Source organism: Mytilus californianus, unplaced genomic scaffold, assembly GCF_021869535.1.
Source record: "Mytilus californianus isolate M0D057914Y unplaced genomic scaffold, xbMytCali1.0.p SCAF_3, whole genome shotgun sequence".
In the NCBI taxonomy this organism is placed as follows: domain Eukaryota; kingdom Metazoa; phylum Mollusca; class Bivalvia; order Mytilida; family Mytilidae; genus Mytilus; species Mytilus californianus.
This window is the reverse complement of record NW_026262679.1, coordinates 12,536,587-12,547,844: the sequence shown is the minus strand read 5'-3', so window position 1 is coordinate 12,547,844 and position 11,258 is coordinate 12,536,587. Positions and strand designations below refer to the sequence as shown.

The 11,258-nt window shown below is 31.5% G+C and overlaps 1 long non-coding RNA gene across 1 annotated transcript; it reads left to right on the top strand.

Annotated features, from left to right (window-relative positions):
* The first annotated feature begins 353 nt into the window (after positions 1–353).
* On the top strand, positions 354–2,260 carry LOC127733003 (uncharacterized). Its single transcript, XR_007996559.1, has 2 exons — positions 354–425; positions 881–2,260. It is a non-coding gene; the product is annotated as an uncharacterized LOC127733003 (long non-coding RNA).
* Positions 2,261–11,258: the final 8,998 nt, after the last annotated feature.

Below are 11,258 nucleotides of genomic sequence, written 5' to 3'. Positions count from 1 at the left end.
AGCACCGATAGTTTTCTTAAACAAGTATATGTTATTAATATACTGTTTTGTTAAAGAAATCTTTCGTGCTAGGATTGATATGTAAAAGGAATAAATCAAACAAGTATATTTTTATGCCTTTGCCGTATTGGAGGGGGCATTAAGTGTAACCCTTGTCCGTCTGTCTGTCCCGTCCATCTCAAAAATTGGTTTCCATTCTCTAACTTTAGTTTGCCTCAACCAAATGTTATGAACTTATACACAATGCTTATGATCACAAAACGATCTATGTGGAAATTGACTCATGCATATTTACAAGCGGGGGCATCTGTGGCCCATAGACACATTCTCCATTTATTTTATTATTTGTTTATAGGCTGATGTAATAACAATGATTTCATGGTGTTGGGAGTAAGAATTGGAGATCTGATACTGCTAACATGTTGGTAGGTATACAAACTTTTTTTAATCTATTAGTGTTTGATATCAATTTAATAATGGTTCAGGTATCAGAAAAGATTGAATTACATGGAGATATTCAGCTCCAGAGGAAAGAGGGTATATGATTGTCCAAAATGGTAAAAATACTGCCAAGCTTAGAAAAGAGAAATTGTTTTTGACTTTTTTTTCTATTTGTCAAGTTTTAAACTGAATACCCACTAGATTTCGTGAGTAATAGTGAACCACAAATTTTAAATGTTCAACAACGAAGTACCAATTTTCTATCAATCGACTTTCAATCAAATATCCACAGAATCCAATTTTTCCTCAATCCCCATGATTGTTGAATATTAAATGAATCCACAGAAATTCGATTTTCCCTCAATGCCCATTAAAATATCTGAATCCACAGTAGATTATTTTGAGGAGTTTAAATAACTGATTCAACTTTGTATTACAGGTTAGCATCACAGCTTGTCCATAGGGATACTGGCTGGGGTAGCATTTGGATCTGTTTCAAGATGAGAATATATTTATTCATCCACATACAAATTTAATCAATTGATGAAATCTTGTGGACAGTTTAACTTTCTATAAATCTTTATTGTTTGCAATTTATATCTCTTGATATTTTCTACTGTTACCTTAATAGATGTAAACAGATATTTTTATAGTTGAGAAGGTTTATAGTCCTTTTTAACTACTTTCACTTATTCCATCTTTAAACTTTTGCCAAATGACCATGTACTGAATCATAAAGAGAATCATTGTTTTTATGATAATAAAGAATTTTGTTTACTTGTAAAGGGGAGATACCCTCACATTCATTTGCAAGTGCTGTTACAAAGATAAGATGTCTTAATTATATTAAACTTTGCTTCTTATTCAGTTTTGTATTTCTTTCAATACAAATTTCCAAAGAATTCATTTCTTCAGTCAATATATGGAGAAACAAAGTAAATGTCATAAAACTTGAACTAAACAATGAAAGTTTATCAAAATAGCCTGAATTATTTTACCATGTATGTACATTTTTCAAATTTTCAGCTTAAGAACTTCTGCAATTGTCTGAAACTCAATGAATGATTAATGCGATACTGGTAATAGTAATTTTAACACCTTGAAAATCAAAATTGGTATATTAAGATTGCTTTCCATTTTATAACAAATTTAGCTGCATGATTTCTATTGCAATATTTTTTGGTTAATCAATAAATTTGAATAGAAAACAAGTATTTTTACATACAACAATATCTGTCTATTTAAAAGAAAAATTGCCACTCAAATATTTAAACATTACGTAATTCATATATTTTAACACTACTTAATAACTTTGAATTGTCAACAAATGAAATATTATTTTATTCCTTTTACAGGTGTGTTCCTGCTGCTGCCTTGTGTGTTCAATCCTGTGGACAATAATAATCATGCAAACCACATATATGTTGCATTTTTGTTTATTAAAATCCTTAAGTGATAATTCTGAAAGCCAAATGATTAATTTTTTAATGCTATTATTTATTTTCCATTTACTGTAAACTCACAAATTTTTGTTTTTTAATGCTGTTATTTATTTTCCAATTATTGAAAATTCACAGATTTTTGATATATTTTTTTTACTGAAAATTGCTACACCGAGATAGATTTTGCAAAAATAAAATTATATTTTAAATTTTGATAGCATTATTTATTTGCAACATGTCCTTAATGACAATAATTAATTTAAATAAATGCTTGCAAATTTTTTTTGAATTTACAGTATAAATATGTTTTCATTATTTATATATGCATGATATTATTATACATTGTATTTTGCTTTATAATAAACCAAATTGTATAATAGTTGTTATTTGAGAAGTACCAGTGTACTGTTTTACAAAGCATCCATTAGACTTTCATCAGTTTACAGACGTCATTATTGTGAACCAAATGATACTTTCCACAGATTCACTTGAAAGTTACCTGTCGATTTAAACTTTTGTAAGTTCTTTTGTCCCATCTAATAAATATAATAGCTATTGTTCTCTGTGGAGTTATTTCACTGGGACCTTTAAATTTCTTCTAAGAGAAATCTATCACTCATTGATTAATTTACCTGAACAAAAAATCAAACTTTCAATGGTGAAAATACATGTACCAATACTAAATAAGGACTCACAAAAACGCATGTGATGTTGTATTTATTCAATATCAATAATACATTTTCAATTTGTTCAATATAATTAATACTTATTCAAAATTTAAAAGTTGATTTATGACAAAATTTTCAACATTGTTCCTATTAAAATTTGTCTTTTTGTGTGTTTGACAAATAAGAACTAGAAAATGACGATGTTTAGATCAAGGCCTTCTTAAATGTATTCTATAACTAAATAAACAGCTGCGCCACGAGCGCATGATATGCTCGTCGTCTTGTGTGTGAGGTTTTATGCAATAATCATAAATAGTTTCTGAGATACGGCGCGACATGTGAAAACTCCGTTTTTTTTTAATAAAAAAATCAATAACTCTAAAATAAAATTTTGAATCATCACCAAAAAGTGTATACAGATCTTTAGATTAATATAATTAAGAAGTGTGTAAAGTTTTAAGCAATAATCGTAAATCGTTTTTGAGATACGGCGCGACATGTGAAAAATACATACCCCTGTTTTAGTTACACAAAGTTCCGTATCTCAAAAAATTTTAATCTTATTTTCATCAAAAAGTATACAGATCGTTTGACCATCATAAGAAACAACTATATTAAGTTTCATGAAATTTGGATAAGTTGTTCTCAAGTTGAGGTGGGACATGTGGACGCCGGACATTTGTATACCATAATATGTCCCGTCAAAATTTTGACGGGCGTATAACAAACACACAAAAATTGCAAATTTCAATAGGAACAATGATAAAAATTTTGTCATATGATTAAATCAGTGTTATATTAAACAGATTGAAAATATATTATTTATATTGAAGAATAATACAACATCACATGCAGTTCTGTGAGTAATAATACATGTATTTTCATCAATTTAGAAGATCACTTTTTAACTCGGGTAAATTAATCAATGAGTGATAGATTTCTCTTAGAAGAAATTTAAAGGTCCCAGTGAATAAACTGCACAGAGAACAATAGCTATTGTTTTTATTAGATGGGACAAAAGAACTTACAAAAGTTTAAATCGACAGGTAACTTTCGAGTGAATCTGCGGTAAAGTATCCTTTGGTACGCAATAAAAGTTTTGCATGTTGGCACAGTGAAACACAGTGTGTCTGTTGAAGATGATGGTGTTTGATATGGATAGGTTTGTTTAAAAATAATATGTTCCACAGGGCGCAGCTTGATACGACCTGAACACTTAGGGCACTAGTATGATACAGCTCAGAATTTTGATTGTGATGAAATATTTGACATAGCATACATAGGTTTCTGACAAAAAAATTAGAATGAATGTGGTCTAAGAACTTAAAAATTTGAAATTGGACATTTACTTATTATGGTCCAATATCCAAAATATAAATGCATGGTTAGATTCAGCATATCAAAGAATTCAATTATTGATGAAATCAAACAAAGCTTAATTTTGGACCCCTTGGACCTCAATGTGAACCAATTTGATAGTGAGCCCAAAATACAAAATCTAAAGACATGGTTAGATTCAGCATTATAAAGACCCCAAGAATTCAAGACTTGGAATTAAACCCGGGGTCCCCATTCAAATTGGTCAAGAAATACTGTAAATTCAGAAATTATTGCAATTTTTTTAAAATGGACAAACATGCAAGATTAATTATTGTTATTTCATGAAAATCTGCATACATATCTTTGTATCAGATATAAGAATACAAGTTCTTATTATTGTGATACTCAATCAGTTGGATTATTTTTTTAATAAAAAGTTCGCAATTATTTCTGAATTGACAGTAATTAAGCAATTTATACAAAGTATTAGAAAAGTATTATTTTTGGTCCTTATTCATAAACGGTCAGGGCCATAATCCCCAAAATTAATCCCAACTTTTCAGTTTTGGTATGGAACCTAGTGGTATAATTTCATAGACTTATACTTGGGGAGCTACCATTTGATTTTTATGGGGGGCTAGGATCGAAAATTTTGTCCTGCCTTTTTATTTTTCCCTCTATTCGGTCCTGCCTTTTTTTTAGTTTGTCCTGACTTTTTTATTAAACTAAATTGTCATCCTGCCTTTTTTTTTGCAAATAATCTCATACTGCCTTTTTTTTTACTCAAAACTCCTGTCCAGCCTATTTTTTTCAAATTTCATCCTAGCCCCCCCCCCCCCCCCCCCCCCCCCCCCATAAAAATCAAATGGTAGCTCCCTTAAGTTATTGTCTTGATACCAGAAAATCCTTGTTTTTTGCCCCTTAATTCCTTTATTCCGATGTTGTGTTTTGTGTACTATTGTTTGTCTGTTGGTCTTTTTCTTTTTTAGCCATGGCGTTGTCAGTTTATGAGTTTGAATGTCACTCTGGTATCTTTCACCTCTCTTTTTCAACGGTTTGGGCCATTACCCTCAAAATCAATCCCAACCTTAAATTCCTTTTGAGGTATAGAACCATGTGGTACAATTTCATAGAGCGTCCTATTGTGTACGTACTAACGTTTGAACAGTTCTATATTTGAAGATTATTTTAGGTCAAAAGTTACCAAAGCTATAGTTCGGCAAGGTCACACTTTAACGTGGCCTACTCTTCACCTTCCTCAAATATCATTTAAACCTCGCTTTGAATTTATATGTTGTGCTGGATGTATAGATACGAGACACGTCCTATCGGAATGGAAACGTAAAATCCAATGCCTCATGCAGGCAAATGCCACGCACTGCACGTTAAAGAATCCTTGTAATATCTCCTTAAGATGTCTGTAATTATTGGTGGCCTGTTGTAAGGTAAAATTTCTGCCCTATCTCACACATCCTCTTTCAAAAGAGGCAGTTTATATTTGTGCTAACAAGCCTTGAAGAATTGACGTATTTTGTTTTCGTCCTGAGTATGCAAGAAATACTGCCACTATGTATTCAACATGAACAAGAAACATTTGTTCTTTTATGCATAGATGTACTGTGATCCACAAAATTTGAAAAGTAAAATAACAAAAAAATACTGCACTCCAAGGAAAATTCAAAACGGAAAGTCCCTTAATATATATCAAATGGCAAAAATCACAAGCTCAAACAATACAAGTATATTACGGGAAATATACATGGGATCCCTTTCATTTAAATAAAAGTAAAATAACCATGACAATAACTTAAAAATATTTTCAGTGAATCAGTTTAAAGAGGGTCGTAATGGGGGTACCTTCGTGACGAATAACGATAAAAAATCTAGCCAAATGACGTTAACGATAGTTTTAAGTGCATGATGATAAAATGTACTGTACACTTTCTTTATGACGATAAAGCAATATACTGATATTGACTAATCATGTTAAATTCTTTCCAAAAAAAATGGTAACGATAAATTATTTGAGACCTCTGATGAATCACGATAAAATTTTAACCAATTTGATGTTAACGGTAGCCGAATATGACCGTTTGACGCCTGACGGTAAAGGGCATCCCTATACCCTCTTTAAATAAGGGGAAAATAAACATGGGCAATAGCGAAATGAATATTAGTTCTAGCTGCTACTACTACTACTATAACAAAGAGAGTGGATTAGGTGGCTGCCTTGATAAATCATCTGGGAAAGATTTAATTTTTTTTAAACTGTGTCAAATATCTATGATATAAGTAAAGAAAATGCAAATTTAAAGTCACCTAAAGGAAATTTGGAAATTGAATCAAACAAATATTAAATAGGATTTGAAATTTTATGTTAGTTATATTTTTTGTATCCAAGTTACACATACTAAATTGAAAATAAGTTTTATAAGTATCAACAAAATCAATAATGGCAAAGTGAAATATCATGATCATAGTTTTGAATTTTTGAGAATCAAAGATTTATAGAAATGTTTTTAATTAAAAAGGATCAATAAAGCAGGTATTGAGTACAGGGTTGAAGCATTTATTTTATACCTCCGAGTAAAACTGGAACCTGATAGAATGCATAGCAACGTGTAATAACATTGAATCTATGGATTCATATGTTCAACTATACCACTGGATGTACCAGTAGAATAAAAATTTCTGGACTGGTAATCACAATTTGTATAAAGTATAAAGTATATGAAATTAAAGAACACTGTGGTAGTATATATATAGCCGGGCCATGCTTTCAATGGGGATGATGCGGCTTTATAGCTTGGCATATATACTTATTGACGTCATAATCACCATGTAAAACGCCATAAGTGAGTGATTACTGTATACGATCGAAGTAAAAGGCAGAATTTTCTTGTTTCAGGGGGGGATCAAATGTTCATGGGATTCAAAATACCTTATATGACAGATATTTAATTGACAATTTTGTTCAAATAAATGATGCAGTAATTGTAGACCAATGGTTTTTGTGTAATCATAATTTGTTCTTGGTCCCCTTATACTAGCAGGACTCAACTTAACTTATTTATACTGGACCCTTAATTATCTGGACCATACTAACTAAGTCTGAACTAATAATCTGCCAGTCTGTTATAGTCTTAACCCCATTCTCTGTCTGTACTTAACCAGTTTTTAATGTCTGAACCATATTCGACCAACGGTTGGCCTGTACTCAACCAGTTTTATATTTAATTTTTTTTCAATCTTGATTTTGTATAGTCTGTTATTATTATAAACAATGAAATTATCTGAAATTTAAAAATTTGATTTTAAAAAAGACCCCATTGCAATAATTAACGATGTCATTAACCAATGGCTAATAATTAAATCCAACCAAAAAGTACTGGCTAAATTTATCCAGCAGATGGAACGTTTTATGCACTAAATAATGTTTGAGCAATAGAAATAATCCATTGGTTTAAAGTTAACCAGTGGATAAGCACTAGTGCAAATATTACATATATAACCACCGGCACCGGTTTTAAACATTATCCAACGATTTGAGCAACCCAATCCAGATCAACAAAAAATGTTGATATTTCTCATATCTAACAATATTTTTCGGTGAAATTAATAAACCTCTAAGAAAAATAATTGTATAAATGGTATTGTATGTAAATACTAACTCAATAATAATAATAATTATTATAATATCTTTATTTAAAGAGAGTAACTCATTTGAATTAAACCCAATCATAAGGTAATTCAAGACCATATCAAGACCACTTTCGGCTATTTTTTTGCCATACATTTTGTCCGTTTCGAGTAGCATTTTAATTTTTTGCACTTAAATCAAAACGTCATTTGCTTTCTCTTGCTTTAGTGAACGTCCTTTGAGCGGGCCGCCATTTTAGAAATTAGCAACCTTTACGACGGACTCGAAACGGCGACGTCATAATACGGTCACGACACTATAGCGGCGCCGTGATCGATGCGTATAAACAATAGTGTGATTTCCCTTTAATATAAACAGCTGCGCCATGAGCGCATGATACGCCCGTCGCGTTTTCAAAGAATAAAGTTCAATAACTTCTCAATGTCATATCAGAAATTTATGAAAATTGAAAAAGGGAGCATACGGCAATAGATATAAACAATTCACCAAAGTTTCAGAAGAACTGCTGAAAGCATTTTTGAGTTATTGTCCGAAAACTGGAAAATCCCCCCTTTTTTAAAGAATGAAACCCCATAACTCGGAAACGTAAAATCTAAAATTTATAAAAAATCAAAAAGGAGCTTACGTCAATAGATTTAACTATTCACCAAAGTTTCAGGAGACCTGCTGAAAGCATTTTTGAGTTATTGTCCGAAAACTGGAAAATCCCCCTTTTTTTTAATGAATAAAACCCCATTACTCTGAAACGTAAAATCTAAAATTTATAAAAATCAAAAGGGAGCTCATGTCAATAGATATAAACAATTAACCAAAATTTCTTGCAAATTGGTGAAAGCATTTTTGAGTTATTGTCCGAAAACTGGAAAACCCCCTTTTTTTAATGAATAAAACCCCATAACTCGGAAACGTAAAATCTATTTTTTTTTAAAAACGAAAGGGAGCTCATGTCAATAGATATAAACAATTCACCAAAGTTTTATGCAAATTGGTTAAAGCGTTTTTGAGTTAATGTCCGACATGTTGACGACGGACGGACGGATGGACAGACGGACAACGATATACCATAATACGTCCCGTAAACGGGCATATAAAAACAATATACACGGTTAGATTTATCATATCAAAGAATCCCAATAATTCAATTTATGATGAAATCAAACAAAAAAAGTTTTAATTTTGGATGGACCCTTTGGACCTCAATGTGGACCAATATAAATACGGGGCCCAAAATCTAAATCTCAATACACGGTTATATTCAGCATTTTAAAGAACCCCAAGAATTCAAGACTTTGAATTAAACCCCATGGAAATTGGTCAATAAATAAGCAATTTATACAAAGTAATAGAAAAGTATTGTTTTTGGCCTCTATTTTCTAAACGGTTATGGCCATAACCCCAAATCAATCCCAATCTTCTTTTTTTGATATGGAACCTTGTGATAAAATTTCAAAGAGATCCATTGACTTAAACTCAAGCTATTGTCAGGAAACCAGAAAACCGTAATTCTTAAACAGTTAGGACAATAACCCCCAAAATCAATCCCAACCTTCCTATGTGGTATGGAACTTGTGGTACAATTTCATGGAGATCCATACACTTATACTCAAGTTATTGTCTGGAAACCATTTTTTTTAACTGACATCGTCATGGATTATACAACCATAAATTTCAGGGGCAATAACTCTTAAATAAGAAGTTAGACTTATCTCTAATTTTTAGGGTGTATACCACTTTTCATGTGGATCATTTTTTCAATTTACATTTTTAAGCTAGCTCCTATTGTTTTGAATCATATGCAAGAAGATGCCAAAAAAGTAGAAAAATCAACATTTCAGGGACAATAACTCCAAAACAAGTGGGCAGGTTTTTCCAAAATTTTAAAAGTAAATATAACTTGTTGTGCTGACCAATTTTACCTTGTCAGTTTTTGTCAAAATTGCTAAAGTTTAAGAAATACAAGTGTTACACCTTAATATCAATTAAAAAGACAACATCGAGTTCGTATACAATATTTATATATTGCAAACATGTAACCAACTTTTCACATCGAGCAACAACCTTAAAACTGACCAGAATATACATTAAACCTGTCTTTATCTTTGAATGTTAAACATATTAGAATAACCAGAAACTTTAAGTGACTTTATGGCCATAGATAAATAGCACTAATAAATTGCGACAGTTCTATAGAGTTCATTCAGATGCTAAGAAAATATAACTATTTAACGGTTAACAGGTGTCACAGTTAAAGTTCTTGTAATGTCTATTACACAAATAATATCAAAATTAGCCTTTTAACATCTCTCTTTTCAAGAGAAAACACTGTTTTCGAAAATTAACTTTAAAATAGAATAAAAGGCGTTGCTCCAGTTTACATAGCTGTAACAAAAACAATAAAGCATAACGCTTACAATCAATCTTTCTAAATTCTTGATAAAGCATCGGTATTGTTCTTTGATGCCTCGGACGGTAACAATAATAGCACTTCGCCTCCGGGTTCAAATTCTCTGAACCTCGTACGCTAGACGTACCAAGCCTTGATCTTTCCTTACGATGAGACAAATCTTCTTTAACAACTCCTGATATATCTGCCAAACGATCACATATAGTAATCACATGTTCAATAACTGAACGGTGTATCTCATCCTCTCCAGTAAATAATCCACAAAGTATGGCAATCGGACCTCTAACAGGCCAACCATACAACAACTCAAACGGCGAAAAGCCTGTTTCTTCATGCGGAACTTCATGATACGCGAATAACGCATAAGGAACCAATTCATCCCATTCCTCGACAGATTCCGTGCACAACTTCTTGAGCATGGACTTCAGAGTACCATTAAAACGCTCGCATCTCCCATTCGACTGCTGTCTGTATGGAGACATTGTACATCCTCTTACGGAATCACACATATCCAATAAAGTAACTAAACAAATTGCTTTCTTTAAAAAAAAGAAATGCAATCGTGAACCCAAATGCCTGTTTGATACGAAAGATCAGATAATTGTTAAATAAAGATCCATGGTTGTACCTAACTTTTGTTGTACAAATAAAGGCAACAGTAGTATACCGCTGTTCAATAGCTATAATTCGAAAAACAAATACGGATAAAAAACTAAAACCGAGGGAAACACTCTATAAGATCTCCACTCCCTCTCTTTGGCCCGAAAGATAACATGACAACATTCTTAATAAGAGTCACCCTCTGGATGTTCATTCTGAGGTGCTTTTTTTTTAAATTAAAGTTAGTTTTCTGGCTAAAGTCGAAATGCAAATGTGAAGAAATTTAATGAAATTAATCATAATTATTTGTTTGTGTAGCGTGTTTGAAAAAAGCTGTATTCTTATTTGATTATCCCCAACTAATTCTTTTTTGGAAAATCAATCAAATTAGTTTATATGGTTTGTTCTTTGGCTATCATATTCAAGATATGTTTGACCTCAATCTATTTATACCACAGACAACAAACTCCAACCAAACTTTTGGAGTGAAAGAGTTTGAAACCACAACTTTATACTTCAAACAAATCTCACTCTTCTTTCTAGCTCGTCCTTTTGTAAATAAGCAAAAAATGAAATGAAGTTGTTGTTTGTTGCTTTTATACGGTTGTAAATAAGAATAAAAATAAGAATTTTATTAGTCTAAAATCCAAACAATAGGATTGTTACTAGATTAAAAAAATATCAACAACATAAAAATAACAAAACTATAGACAGAAGACAAT